Source organism: Protopterus annectens, chromosome 10.part0 (genome assembly GCF_019279795.1).
Source record: "Protopterus annectens isolate FY-2018-M chromosome 10.part0, PAN1.0, whole genome shotgun sequence".
Classification (NCBI taxonomy): Eukaryota; Metazoa; Chordata; order Ceratodontiformes; family Protopteridae; genus Protopterus; species Protopterus annectens.
Genome location: NC_056744.1, coordinates 1,059,957,264 through 1,059,972,800, shown reverse-complemented (window position 1 = coordinate 1,059,972,800; position 15,537 = coordinate 1,059,957,264).

Here is a 15,537-nt window from a genome sequence, read left to right as displayed (position 1 = left end):
TAAAGAGGAGGTGATCAGATGGACATTTGGTAGCTCTCCATTTAGCCCATATTTTGTTTTTGAGGAGCATCTTTTGCTTAGTTTGTTTTGTTAGCCATGGGGCAGATTTGGATCTTATTCTAGTGGAGTGATAAGGTGCATGGTAGTCTAGAATTTGAAGAAAGTTAGTGTTGAAGTAGGTCACAGCCTCATCAAGTTCAAGATGGGTCAGTGGTGACCAGTCACATGCTTGCAATTCGTTCAGGAAACTATCAGGATTAAAGAATTTCTTTGAGCAGGAAGTTTTGAGTTTGTGAGTAGTTGGGATATGAAATTTTTGTCTAATAATGTAAGTAAACATATGGTCGCTAATATTGTTGGGAAGGGTTCCTGGAGTATAATTGCTAGGGTGGTTATTAATAAGGATCCAGTCAAGAGTAGATTCTTTCCTGTTAGGTTTGTGGATTCTAGTAGGAGTGGTTATTAATTGGGAGAATCCATAAAGACTTATGTGGTTAGTGGGGTTCTGAGAACTACAGGTTAACCAGTCTATGTTGAAGTCACCCAGTACAATGGTTTCCTGGGGTAGTTGGGTAGAGAGGAGATTAAGAAAGTTTTCAAGAGTATTAGTATTGTTACCAGGGGGAAGATACAAGCAAATTAGGTTGATAGATTTGGTGTTGTTGATTTGGAGTTTGGTAGACAGTATTTCAGGTTTGGTGTCTAGTGATGGAAGCTCATTAAAGAGGGATACTTGGAGATTAGATTTATAGATAATGGCTATACCCCCACCTTTTTTGGTTTTGCGGTCACATCTAAGGATGTTATAGCCTGGAGGGGTAATTTCCTGGTCTAGAGTAAATGGTTTTAGCCAGGTTTCTGTAAGACATAGAATATCAAATGAGTGCAAGTCCAGGAGTGCATGCAGGTGGGGAATTTTATTGTTAAGACTTCTAATATTAAGGTGAGCAATCAGGAGGGAGTTAGGTGCTTTAGCTAATATAGAAGGTTTAGGTAAAGTTACATTATCATGGTTATTCCTATTGTTAGTACTGGGGCCAGGGTTTGGATGAATATCGCCGTCAAGGAGAAGGTAACACTGGGGATAGTGTATGAATTTAAGGGTCTTGAGGGAATTATTAAAATTCTTTTTGATGGTAAAGTAAGTCACATGGGTTGTTTTGTGATATTTTGGTAGTATATAGTTTTATTTATTTATTTATTTATTTTACATTTGTTAACCGGGAGAGTCCGACTGGATACATGTCCATTTTCAGCGGAGGCCCGGGGAGAAAAGCTCCAGGTACATAACAGACATATGAACATTGTTAATGCAAAAAAGGAAGATAGTTGAGTTCTAAATACAATATAAAGATACATCACATCTTGGGAAAAAAATAACAGCAGCATATAAAAAAAAACATAGGTCAGTTACAAAGGCGAGGCGCCTTGTTAAAAAGCGATTAAGGATAGTGAGGTAAGAGAAGGGTAAATGATAGTGGTTAATCAGGTTTGGAACAGGGACATTGCCAGAGAGTATTGAGATGGGGTTTAAGCTTTTTTTTGAATTGTAGGAGTGAAGGTTCTGAGGTGAGCATGGTCGGTAGGGAGTTCCACATTTTACCTACAAAGTTTGAGAATAGAGAATCCACAGCAGAATTATTGGCTTTGGTAGTTTGAGCTAAGATCTTATTGGAGGAGTGTAAAGATTGCAGGTTAATATAGGGGTGAATGATGTTTTTCAGAGCTGGTGTTTTCTCTGGGTGATACAGTATCTGGTGAGCCGTTTTGAGTTGGTTGAAATGGAGTTGGCTGGAAAACTCTAACCATCCTAGTTAGTTAGTGCAGTGGTGCGTTCTAAAGGTGGAATTTGTGGCAAATCTAGCTATGTGATTGTAACAAGAAGCAAGTTTGTTAAGGGTTGTCTTGTTTAGGTTTGTAAAAAGGGGGGAGGCATAGAAAAGAGTTGATAGTAGGTGTGTGCTGGCAATTGTAATTTTAACGTGAGGAGCGAGAAAGTGTTTTACTTTATAGAGAGAGCCAAGCTTTTTATTGACGGTTTTGATGGTTAGATTGAAATGGGTGTCAAATTTAAGGGAGTTATCAATGGTAACACCTAATAGCTCTGTGTGAGCTTCTGGTGATATAGTGATTCCATTGGAGGATGTAATAGAGAAGGTGGGGGGAAGAGTCTTGTTAGTGGGTGAGAAAGTAAGTAGTTTTGTTTTGTTGGGGTTGAGAACTAGTTGACGACTTGAGAACCATTTTTCTATTAGGTTGAAGGTGTCTTGGGTTGAAGCAGTGAGGTCTGCCAGGTTGGAGGCAGTGCTGATGATAGTCGAATCATCTGCATATTGAATGCATGTGGCATGGGGGGTGATTGTGGGCAGGTCATTAACAAAGATGGTGAAGAGAAGAGGGCCAAGAATAGATCCTTGGGGAACTCCAAGTATAACAGGTAGCCATGTGGATAATTTGTCCTGCCATAGAAAAGCCTGTTGCCTATTGGACAGGTAGGATTGGAACCATTTCAGCGTGGAATTGCTGAGTGATAGTTTTTTTAATGTATGGAGGAGTTGAATGTGGTTCACCATATCAAAGGCCTTGGAGAGGTTTAAGAAAAAAGCAGATGATAGTTTATTATTGTTTCTGAAGTTATTGATGGTATTAGAAAAGGATAGTAGGGCTGATGTGGTACTGTGATTTGGCCTGAAGCCATGTTGGGAGTTGGCTAGAATTTTATTTTTGGTGAGGTGTTCCATCAGTTGTTTGTGGACACACTTTTCCATAATTTTGGCCACGGGTGAGAGTATAGCTATAGGTCTGTAGTTGGTTAGCTCTAGTGAGCTACCACCTTTATGGAGAGAAATAATGTGGGACATTTTCCATATGGAGGGGATGAAGGCTTCTGACAAGGTACGGTTTATGATTATGGAGACGGGATAGGAAATGGCCTCAGCTGCTTTTTGCAGAAACTCAGCTGGGAGAAGGTCAGCTGCTAGCTTACTGGGTTTTAGTTTTTTAAGAAGAGATGTTATAGAGGATATGGGTACTGGATCGAAGGTAAATAGATGATCTGATGTAGTTGTAGTATTCTGCTGGCATGGGTAGTGGAGTGGGCTGGTTGTTTGTTTGAATTGTGTGGCCAGGGATTGTATAGTTTCTGTGAAGAAACTATTGAATGTGTTAGCAATGTTTACAGGGCACTGTTGTTTGCAAGTTGTTGTAGTGGGGGTGGTTGCCTGGCCTGGGTGCAGGAGCTTGTTTAAGCCTGCCCAGAATTTTTGTGGATTATTAAGGTGTTTGTGTTGGAGGTGGAGGAAGAAGTTTTTTTTATCATTTAAGATCATTCTTTTAGTTTCATTTCTAAGTTGCCGGAAGGTTTGGTGGGAGTGTGGGTCTTTAGAGGAATGCCATGTGACCCACATCTTGTTTCTAGATAGGATTTTGGATTTTGTTTCCTTAGAGAGCCATGGTGCGGTTTTGGTTTTAGTTCTAATGGACTGTATTGGAGCATGGGAATCTAGAATCTTGATGAAGGTGGTGTTGAAGTAGATAACTGCCTCTTCAAGTGGAAGAGACTTGAGTATTGTCCAGTTGTGGGCTTTAAGTTCAGTTTGAAAAATGGAGGCGTTGAATTTATTATTGTTCCTGATTTTTTTTATGGTTGTAAGAAGGGGGGTGATTTTCTTGAATTTGATAACATATGTGAGTAAGTGATCACTCATGCCCTCTGGGTGAGTACCTGCTGAGTACTGGTCAGGATCTTTATTAGTAAGGATCCAGTCCAGGATGCTGTCTTTGTTTTGGGGTTTACCTAGTCTGGTAGGAGTGGATATGAGCTGAGAAAAGCCATGTAGATTTATGCTGCTAGATGGGGAGCTAGATGAGAAGGAATTCCAATCGATGTTGAAGTCACCTAACACTATGGATTCCTGGGGGTGAGTTTGAGTTAACCAGTGGAGAAAGTCCTCTAAGGTTTTGTTATTATTGTTGCCTGGGGGGATGTAAATACATGCTATATTTATGCTTTTATGTTTGGTTGAAGTTTTACAAGTACAATTTCGGCATTGTTTGTTAGGAGGGGTTGTGGAAAGGCAAGGAAGATTTGTAATGTATTTTTGTAGAGTACGGCTACACCGCCACGTTTACGAGTTATTCGGTCTGCTCTTAGTATATCATACCCTGGTGGGATTATCTGTGTGTCTTTCGTACTTGGTTTAAGCCAGGTTTCTGTGAGACATAGTAGGTCTGGGGAACAAGTAGCTAAAAGGGCATGTAGGTTGTGAATCTTATAGTTAGAGGTACAGGTTATGTTACTGTGGTTGAGGGTGTACATACAGGAAGAATGTAATGTTTGTTGGAAATTATGGTTTTGTTCAAGTACAGTAAGATTTTCAAAGAAGGTCAGTGAATAAGGTATGGTCAGAGAGGCTATTGTGGTAGTTAAGAGTAGGATGTATGTGAAAATAGTTTTGTGTGTTGGTGACATGGCAGTGAGTAGTAATCAGATGAGAGTAGCTTGTTTGTGTAAGTGAGGTATGAAAATAGATGAGGATGTTTCAATAGATTAAGCAGGGTATAGAAAAAGAAAAGCAAAGGGAAAGTAATGGAGATTGAATAGGAGGTAGATATGGGAAGTAGTCAGTGCAGAGGATGATTAGGGTAGGTAATGGAGTAGTTAAGGGGAGAGGTAATTTAAACTAAGTAGGAAAGAAAGAGATAGGTGAGTGGCCTAAAGATGAGGAGGTATGTGATAGGTAGAGAAAAAAGGGGAGTGTTTAGTGAGGTATAAGTGTAGGACCACTGGGGGTGGGTGGGATTTGGGGGAAGGGTAGGGGAGCGGAGTGAGCCCGCAGGGCGAATGGAGCGGGGCAGACCCAAGTAAGGCAAAAGCAGTGAGGAAAAAAACAATCAGTAAGGTAGTAGGTTGGAACAGGAGGCAGTAGGTAGAAAGGCAGAAGTTGGGAGTCTGAGGAAGGGAGAGTTAAAAGAGAGAGAAACCTGGGAGAGTAAGGGTTAGCCTAGGAGTAGTGAAGGTGGAGGGCTAGGTAAAGGGTTTATAAGGACTATGGGAGGAGAAGTGTACAAGGTTTAAAGGGATTATAGAAGAAGATAGACAAGGAGAAGAGTGCAACAATCATAAAAGGTTTAAAGTAAGAGGTAGGAAGAGAAAAGAAAGTGAAATTAGAGGTGGGGAAAGACTGCCATCTAGTGACCAAAGTTTGTAACAATCCTGTAGAGAGATTGCAGCAGAAGGATAGAAAATAGAAAAGTAATGGAGAAGGGAGGGTTATTACAATAAAGATAGGGGGCTGCAGTGTCGTAGAGACAGACAGTGGAGTACAACAGTAGTAAAATAGGTGAGGGGAGATATAGCTGCTGGCAGATCTGGCAGTTTTTCTAGTACACCTAGAAGGTGTAGTGGACTAGAATATGCATAAAGTAGGTAAAATAAAATCAAAATTACTATGCGACATACAATATTATTTCCTGTGGCTTTAAGGGTGTTTAGATTACCCAGGTGAGGAAATACCCAGGCAGGTTTAGGTAGGTGGATATGGCTGCTCCTTGTAGTCCGATAGGGCACAGTCGGGAGTTGAAATAGTGAATGTAAAAGGATTGAACAGCTGGAGAGAAATAACAAAGGAGTGAGGAGAATGTTAAAATTAACAGTAGGTAAAGCAATAAAGATGTTACATTAGCAGTGCAGATTTCACAGTATTAATTAACTAGGTCAGATATAAATCATCAATATCAGGAATAGGCAACTCCTGTCCTGACAATACGTCAAAAACACTTATTCAAATAATAAACATTTGCAACAGGATTATAAAAAGCAATAATGTTTAAGTCAAAAGCACAGAGAGGTCATCTAATTGCAAAATAACTCAATTATCTACAACACAGTGACTATACGTAGCTATTGAATAAAACAATATACAGTGTAAATATTAGCTAGAACCATATCCTTTTAACTAAATGTAACTCCAATACAGTTAGAACATTGCAGACAGAATTAAAAGAACATCTTTCAGCAGAATAACAACTCTTTTTAAGTAGATTAGGGTGAACAGTGATAAAGGATGGTTTAGCTCTATTACAGCAATGTGTAAATGTGAAAAATGGTTTAGCGCTTATTACAGCATTGTGTAATTAATGAAGCTACAGTTATAAATCACGCTGCTACTATTCCAGGTCCCAGGGCGGCTTCAGCTGAGGCTAGCGGTTAGTATTTTACCTTCTATTTAGTCTATAGTGCCAGAATCTGAGTCAGGTTTCGATAATGTGAGGTACACAAGCATCCCAGCTGCGACTAGCTAATTGTAGTCACAAGGGATCTGGGAAATCTAACTCTCAAGCATCCAGGTAAAATAAATATGTTGTAGTACAGTGTGCGCGATATCAAATATATAATTTAAAAATTATATAAGGACATTAAAAGCTATTATGGATATCCCTCCGAGAAATCTATGCTTATAAATAAGGATAAACAGCTTCGTGACAGAGGTAGCAAACACGCTACTACTGTTGTTGGCTCAGGGGTCAGAGAAGGAATCAGGCAGTGATACTAAGGGGAAAATGCGTTTAATGACTAACGGCTACACCAGCGAGAGTGGCCCTGATACAGCAGTACACATGATATCAAAGTTTAGTTTATTATGATAGTGCAGTCAATTCTGAATTGTCCTCTTTTATCTGTACTGGTGTGATAGGACAGATACCTTTAGTTAGATTAATAATCTTTACTGGTGTGCAAGGACAGATACCTTTAGTTAGATTAATAATCTCCCGTCTAGTGTACCATATGCTTTGAAAAAGGTAAGGTAGTGCGGAGAAGCTAGAGTAGCAATCCGCCGACAATGGGCATGCACTCAAAATGCTAGTTGTTAGGACGTTTGAGGCACTAAGGCGTTACCTGAAGGCAGCTATTGAATAGATCTGAACTTAAAGCTGGTTGTGCGAGTCAGTAGTAAACAGAGGAATAACTACTGTCTCTCAACCCAATTCAAACAATGTAGAAGCATTTTACTGGTTCCCGGTGTAGCAATGCAGCGGTTATGGAGCCGCAAAAAAGAAGGCAATTTGGTGAGATAGACAGAGTATAAGTTGCAGGAAACTACCAATAATACTGTAAAATGGTGCAGAAAAAAGCAGCTGGCAAACACATAATAAAGGGTACCATACAGGTAATGCTTTGAGATCACAAATAGTACTGTAAAATGGTGCAGAAAAGAAAAACGGCTGGCAAACGCATAATAAAGGGAACTTTACAGGCAATGCTTTGAAATCACATAAATACAAGTATCAAAACACACAAAACTTACATTGGAATATAGATTAAAATGCCAGGGATTGCTCAGCAGCCACGCGCAGAGAGGGGGAAATAAAGATGGCGCTTCAAGGGAGCTAGTCCCATATAATAGTTCAGGCACAGATGTGGTAAGCTGGGGGGGAGGGGCAAATTGTATAAAGGCAGAAAGGAGACCAGAAGACTAGGATAAGATGGAGGTGTAGGAAGGTAAGCGGGATCAAGATTAAAGCTGGGGGGGAGGGGCAAAGTATAAAAAAGCAGAAAGGAGACCGGAAGACTAGGGTAAGATGGAGGGGCAGGAAGGTAAGAGAGAACTGGACTAAAGTAGGTAAAAGCAATGGAGGTGGGAGTGGAGGGAGATATAGATACACAGGGGAAAGTCTAGCAAAGTTGGGAAACTGTAAGGGTTTAGTGGAGAAGGAAAAAATCCCTTAGAGTTGTGTGTGGGGAGGTAGAGAAGTATAAATTAAATAAGAGAGGAGGGGGAGAATCAGTGTAGACAGGTACAGTGAAAGGGACTAGTATTCTGAGAATAAGAGAGGGAGAGGAAAAGGAGAGTGTAGAAAAGAAGGGAGAGAAGAGGAAGAGTGTGGGGGCTAGGTAGAGTATAGTCTGAGTAGAATATCAGGGAGAGGCCCAAGTAAGGTAAAAGCAGTGAGGAAAAAAACAATCAGTAAGGTAGTAGGCTGGAACAGGAGGCAGTAGGTAGAAAGGCAGAAGTTGGGAGTCTGAGGAAGGGAGAGTTAAAAGAGAGAGAAACCTGGGAGAGTAAGGGTTAGCCTAGGAGTAGTGAAGGTGGAGAAGGAGGGGTAGGTAAAGGGTTTATAAGGACTATGGGAGGAGATGTGTACAAGGTTTAAGGGGATTATAGAAGAAGATAGACAAGGAGAAGAGTGCAACAATCATAAAAGGTTTAAAGTAAGAGGTAGGAAGAGAAACAAAAGTGAAATTAGAGGTGGGGAAAGACTGCCATCTAGTGGCCAAAGTTTGTAATAATCCTGTAGAGAGATCGCAGCAGTAGGATAAAAAAATGGAAAAGTAATGGAGAAGGGAGGGTTATTACAATAAAGGTAGGGGACTGCAGTGTAGTAGAGACAGACAGTGGAGTACAACAGTAGTAAAACAGGTGAGGGGAGGTATGGCTGCAGGCAGATCTGGCAGTTTATCTAGTACACCTAGAAGGTGTAGTGGACTAGAATATGTATAAAGTAGGTAAAATAAAATCAAAATTACTATGTGACACAATATTATTTCCTGTGGCTTTTAGTCCAAGGGCATTTAGATTACCCAGGTGAGGAAATACCCAGGCAGGTTTAGGTAGGTGGATATAGCTGCTCCTTGTAGTCCAATAGGGCACAGCCGGGAGTTGAAATAGTGAGTGTAAAAGGTTTGAACAGAATATTATTTCCTGTGGCTTTTAGTCCAAGGGCGTTTAGATTACCCAGGTGAGGAAATACCCAGGCAGGTTTAGGTAGGTGGATATAGCTGCTCCTTGTAGTCCAATAGGGCACAGCCGGGAGTTGAAATAGTGAGTGTAAAAGGTTTGAACAGAATATTATTTCCTGTGGCTTTTAGTCCAAGGGCGTTTAGATTACCCAGGTGAGGAAATACCCAGGCAGGTTTAGGTAGGTGGATATAGCTGCTCCTTGTAGTCCAATAGGGCACAGCCAGGAGTTGAAATAGTGAGTGTAAAAGGTTTGAACAGAATATTATTTCCTGTGGCTTTTAGTCCAAGGGCATTTAGATTACCCAGGTGAGGAAATACCCAGGCAGGTTTAGGTAGGTGGATATAGCTGCTCCTTGTAGTCCAATAGGGCACAGCCGGGAGTTGAAATAGTGAGTGTAAAAGGTTTGAACAGAATATTATTTCCTGTGGCTTTTAGTCCAAGGGCATTTAGATTACCCAGGTGAGGAAATACCCAGGCAGGTTTAGGTAGGTGGATATAGCTGCTCCTTGTAGTCCAATAGGGCACAGCCGGGAGTTGAAATAGTGAGTGTAAAAGGTTTGAACAGAATATTATTTCCTGTGGCTTTTAGTCCAAGGGCGTTTAGATTACCCAGGTGAGGAAATACCCAGGCAGGTTTAGGTAGGTGGATATAGCTGCTCCTTGTAGTCCAATAGGGCACAGCCGGGAGTTGAAATAGTGAGTGTAAAAGGTTTGAACAGAATATTATTTCCTGTGGCTTTTAGTCCAAGGGCGTTTAGATTACCCAGGTGAGGAAATACCCAGGCAGGTTTAGGTAGGTGGATATAGCTGCTCCTTGTAGTCCAATAGGGCACAGCCGGGAGTTGAAATAGTGAGTGTAAAAGGTTTGAACAGAATATTATTTCCTGTGGCTTTTAGTCCAAGGGCGTTTAGATTACCCAGGTGAGGAAATACCCAGGCAGGTTTAGGTAGGTGGATATAGCTGCTCCTTGTAGTCCAATAGGGCACAGCCGGGAGTTGAAATAGTGAGTGTAAAAGGTTTGAACAGAATATTATTTCCTGTGGCTTTTAGTCCAAGGGCGTTTAGATTACCCAGGTGAGGAAATACCCAGGCAGGTTTAGGTAGGTGGATATAGCTGCTCCTTGTAGTCCAATAGGGCACAGCCGGAGTTGAAATAGTGAGTGTAAAAGGTTTGAACAGAATATTATTTCCTGTGGCTTTTAGTCCAAGGGCATTTAGATTACCCAGGTGAGGAAATACCCAGGCAGGTTTAGGTAGGTGGATATAGCTGCTCCTTGTAGTCCAATAGGGCACAGCCGGGAGTTGAAATAGTGAGTGTAAAAGGTTTGAACAGAATATTATTTCCTGTGGCTTTTAGTCCAAGGGTGTTTAGATTACCCAGGTGAGGAAATACCCAGGCAGGTTTAGGTAGGTGGATATAGCTGCTCCTTGTAGTCCAATAGGGCACAGCCGAGAGTTGAAATAGTGAGTGTAAAAGTTTTGAACAGAATATTATTTCCTGTGGCTTTTAGTCCAAGGGCGTTTAGATTACCCAGGTGAGGAAATACCCAGGCAGGTTTAGGTAGGTGGATATAGCTGCTCCTTGTAGTCCAATAGGGCACAGCCGGGAGTTGAAATAGTGAGTGTAAAAGGTTTGAACAGAATATTATTTCCTGTGGCTTTTAGTCCAAGGGCGTTTAGATTACCCAGGTGAGGAAATACCCAGGCAGGTTTAGGTAGGTGGATATAGCTGCTCCTTGTAGTCCAATAGGGCACAGCCGGGAGTTGAAATAGTGAGTGTAAAAGGTTTGAACAGAATATTATTTCCTGTGGCTTTTAGTCCAAGGGCGTTTAGATTACCCAGGTGAGGAAATACCCAGGCAGGTTTAGGTAGGTGGATATAGCTGCTCCTTGTAGTCCAATAGGGCACAGCCGGGAGTTGAAATAGTGAGTGTAAAAGGTTTGAACAGAATATTATTTCCTGTGGCTTTTAGTCCAAGGGCGTTTAGATTACCCAGGTGAGGAAATACCCAGGCAGGTTTAGGTAGGTGGATATAGCTGCTCCTTGTAGTCCAATAGGGCACAGCCGGGAGTTGAAATAGTGAGTGTAAAAGGTTTGAACAGAATATTATTTCCTGTGGCTTTTAGTCCAAGGGTTTAGATTACCCAGGTGAGGAAATACCCAGGCAGGTTTAGGTAGGTGGATATAGCTGCTCCTTGTAGTCCAATAGGGCACAGCCGGGAGTTGAAATAGTGAGTGTAAAAGGTTTGAACAGAATATTATTTCCTGTGGCTTTTAGTCCAAGGGCGTTTAGATTACCCAGGTGAGGAAATACCCAGGCAGGTTTAGGTAGGTGGATATAGCTGCTCCTTGTAGTCCAATAGGGCACAGCCGGGAGTTGAAATAGTGAGTGTAAAAGGTTTGAACAGAATATTATTTCCTGTGGCTTTTAGTCCAAGGGCGTTTAGATTACCCAGGTGAGGAAATACCCAGGCAGGTTTAGGTAGGTGGATATAGCTGCTCCTTGTAGTCCAATAGGGCACAGCCGAGAGTTGAAATAGTGAGTGTAAAAGGTTTGAACAGAATATTATTTCCTGTGGCTTTTAGTCCAAGGGCGTTTAGATTACCCAGGTGAGGAAATACCCAGGCAGGTTTAGGTAGGTGGATATAGCTGCTCCTTGTAGTCCAATAGGGCACAGCCGGGAGTTGAAATAGTGAGTGTAAAAGGTTTGAACAGAATATTATTTCCTGTGGCTTTTAGTCCAAGGGCGTTTAGATTACCCAGGTGAGGAAATACCCAGGCAGGTTTAGGTAGGTGGATATAGCTGCTCCTTGTAGTCCAATAGGGCACAGCCGAGAGTTGAAATAGTGAGTGTAAAAGGTTTGAACAGAATATTATTTCCTGTGGCTTTTAGTCCAAGGGCGTTTAGATTACCCAGGTGAGGAAATACCCAGGCAGGTTTAGGTAGGTGGATATAGCTGCTCCTTGTAGTCCAATAGGGCACAGCCGGAGTTGAAATAGTGAGTGTAAAAGGTTTGAACAGAATATTATTTCCTGTGGCTTTTAGTCCAAGGGCGTTTAGATTACCCAGGTGAGGAAATACCCAGGCAGGTTTAGGTAGGTGGATATAGCTGCTCCTTGTAGTCCAATAGGGCACAGCCAGGAGTTGAAATAGTGAGTGTAAAAGGTTTGAACAGAATATTATTTCCTGTGGCTTTTAGTCCAAGGGTTTAGATTACCCAGGTGAGGAAATACCCAGGCAGGTTTAGGTAGGTGGATATAGCTGCTCCTTGTAGTCCAATAGGGCACAGCCAGGAGTTGAAATAGTGAGTGTAAAAGGTTTGAACAGAATATTATTTCCTGTGGCTTTTAGTCCAAGGGCGTTTAGATTACCCAGGTGAGGAAATACCCAGGCAGGTTTAGGTAGGTGGATATAGCTGCTCCTTGTAGTCCAATAGGGCACAGCCGGGAGTTGAAATAGTGAGTGTAAAAGGTTTGAACAGAATATTATTTCCTGTGGCTTTTAGTCCAAGGGCGTTTAGATTACCCAGGTGAGGAAATACCCAGGCAGGTTTAGGTAGGTGGATATAGCTGCTCCTTGTAGTCCAATAGGGCACAGCCAGGAGTTGAAATAGTGAGTGTAAAAGGTTTGAACAGAATATTATTTCCTGTGGCTTTTAGTCCAAGGGCGTTTAGATTACCCAGGTGAGGAAATACCCAGGCAGGTTTAGGTAGGTGGATATAGCTGCTCCTTGTAGTCCAATAGGGCACAGCCGGGAGTTGAAATAGTGAGTGTAAAAGGTTTGAACAGAATATTATTTCCTGTGGCTTTTAGTCCAAGGGTGTTTAGATTACCCAGGTGAGGAAATACCCAGGCAGGTTTAGGTAGGTGGATATAGCTGCTCCTTGTAGTCCAATAGGGCACAGCCAGGAGTTGAAATAGTGAGTGTAAAAGGTTTGAACAGAATATTATTTCCTGTGGCTTTTAGTCCAAGGGCGTTTAGATTACCCAGGTGAGGAAATACCCAGGCAGGTTTAGGTAGGTGGATATAGCTGCTCCTTGTAGTCCAATAGGGCACAGCCAGGAGTTGAAATAGTGAGTGTAAAAGGTTTGAACAGAATATTATTTCCTGTGGCTTTTAGTCCAAGGGCGTTTAGATTACCCAGGTGAGGAAATACCCAGGCAGGTTTAGGTAGGTGGATATAGCTGCTCCTTGTAGTCCAATAGGGCACAGCCGGGAGTTGAAATAGTGAGTGTAAAAGGTTTGAACAGAATATTATTTCCTGTGGCTTTTAGTCCAAGGGCGTTTAGATTACCCAGGTGAGGAAATACCCAGGCAGGTTTAGGTAGGTGGATATAGCTGCTCCTTGTAGTCCAATAGGGCACAGCCGGGAGTTGAAATAGTGAGTGTAAAAGGTTTGAACAGAATATTATTTCCTGTGGCTTTTAGTCCAAGGGCGTTTAGATTACCCAGGTGAGGAAATACCCAGGCAGGTTTAGGTAGGTGGATATAGCTGCTCCTTGTAGTCCAATAGGGCACAGCCGGGAGTTGAAATAGTGAGTGTAAAAGGTTTGAACAGAATATTATTTCCTGTGGCTTTTAGTCCAAGGGCGTTTAGATTACCCAGGTGAGGAAATACCCAGGCAGGTTTAGGTAGGTGGATATAGCTGCTCCTTGTAGTCCAATAGGGCACAGCCGGGAGTTGAAATAGTGAGTGTAAAAGGTTTGAACAGAATATTATTTCCTGTGGCTTTTAGTCCAAGGGCGTTTAGATTACCCAGGTGAGGAAATACCCAGGCAGGTTTAGGTAGGTGGATATAGCTGCTCCTTGTAGTCCAATAGGGCACAGCCGGAGTTGAAATAGTGAGTGTAAAAGGTTTGAACAGAATATTATTTCCTGTGGCTTTTAGTCCAAGGGCGTTTAGATTACCCAGGTGAGGAAATACCCAGGCAGGTTTAGGTAGGTGGATATAGCTGCTCCTTGTAGTCCAATAGGGCACAGCCAGGAGTTGAAATAGTGAGTGTAAAAGGTTTGAACAGAATATTATTTCCTGTGGCTTTTAGTCCAAGGGCGTTTAGATTACCCAGGTGAGGAAATACCCAGGCAGGTTTAGGTAGGTGGATATAGCTGCTCCTTGTAGTCCAATAGGGCACAGCCAGGAGTTGAAATAGTGAGTGTAAAAGGTTTGAACAGAATATTATTTCCTGTGGCTTTTAGTCCAAGGGCGTTTAGATTACCCAGGTGAGGAAATACCCAGGCAGGTTTAGGTAGGTGGATATAGCTGCTCCTTGTAGTCCAATAGGGCACAGCCGGGAGTTGAAATAGTGAGTGTAAAAGGTTTGAACAGAATATTATTTCCTGTGGCTTTTAGTCCAAGGGCGTTTAGATTACCCAGGTGAGGAAATACCCAGGCAGGTTTAGGTAGGTGGATATAGCTGCTCCTTGTAGTCCAATAGGGCACAGCCAGGAGTTGAAATAGTGAGTGTAAAAGGTTTGAACAGAATATTATTTCCTGTGGCTTTTAGTCCAAGGGCGTTTAGATTACCCAGGTGAGGAAATACCCAGGCAGGTTTAGGTAGGTGGATATAGCTGCTCCTTGTAGTCCAATAGGGCACAGCCGGAGTTGAAATAGTGAGTGTAAAAGGTTTGAACAGAATATTATTTCCTGTGGCTTTTAGTCCAAGGGCGTTTAGATTACCCAGGTGAGGAAATACCCAGGCAGGTTTAGGTAGGTGGATATAGCTGCTCCTTGTAGTCCAATAGGGCACAGCCGGAGTTGAAATAGTGAGTGTAAAAGGTTTGAACAGAATATTATTTCCTGTGGCTTTTAGTCCAAGGGCGTTTAGATTACCCAGGTGAGGAAATACCCAGGCAGGTTTAGGTAGGTGGATATAGCTGCTCCTTGTAGTCCAATAGGGCACAGCCGGGAGTTGAAATAGTGAGTGTAAAAGGTTTGAACAGAATATTATTTCCTGTGGCTTTTAGTCCAAGGGCGTTTAGATTACCCAGGTGAGGAAATACCCAGGCAGGTTTAGGTAGGTGGATATAGCTGCTCCTTGTAGTCCAATAGGGCACAGCCAGGAGTTGAAATAGTGAGTGTAAAAGGTTTGAACAGAATATTATTTCCTGTGGCTTTTAGTCCAAGGGCGTTTAGATTACCCAGGTGAGGAAATACCCAGGCAGGTTTAGGTAGGTGGATATAGCTGCTCCTTGTAGTCCAATAGGGCACAGCCGGGAGTTGAAATAGTGAGTGTAAAAGGTTTGAACAGAATATTATTTCCTGTGGCTTTTAGTCCAAGGGCGTTTAGATTACCCAGGTGAGGAAATACCCAGGCAGGTTTAGGTAGGTGGATATAGCTGCTCCTTGTAGTCCAATAGGGCACAGCCGGAGTTGAAATAGTGAGTGTAAAAGGTTTGAACAGAATATTATTTCCTGTGGCTTTTAGTCCAAGGGCGTTTAGATTACCCAGGTGAGGAAATACCCAGGCAGGTTTAGGTAGGTGGATATAGCTGCTCCTTGTAGTCCAATAGGGCACAGCCGGGAGTTGAAATAGTGAGTGTAAAAGGTTTGAACAGAATATTATTTCCTGTGGCTTTTAGTCCAAGGCGTTTAGATTACCCAGGTGAGGAAATACCCAGGCAGGTTTAGGTAGGTGGATATAGCTGCTCCTTGTAGTCCAATAGGGCACAGCCGGGAGTTGAAATAGTGAGTGTAAAAGGTTTGAACAGAATATTATTTCCTGTGGCTTTTAGTCCAAGGGCGTTTAGATTACCCAGGTGAGGAAATACCCAGGCAGGTTTAGGTAGGTG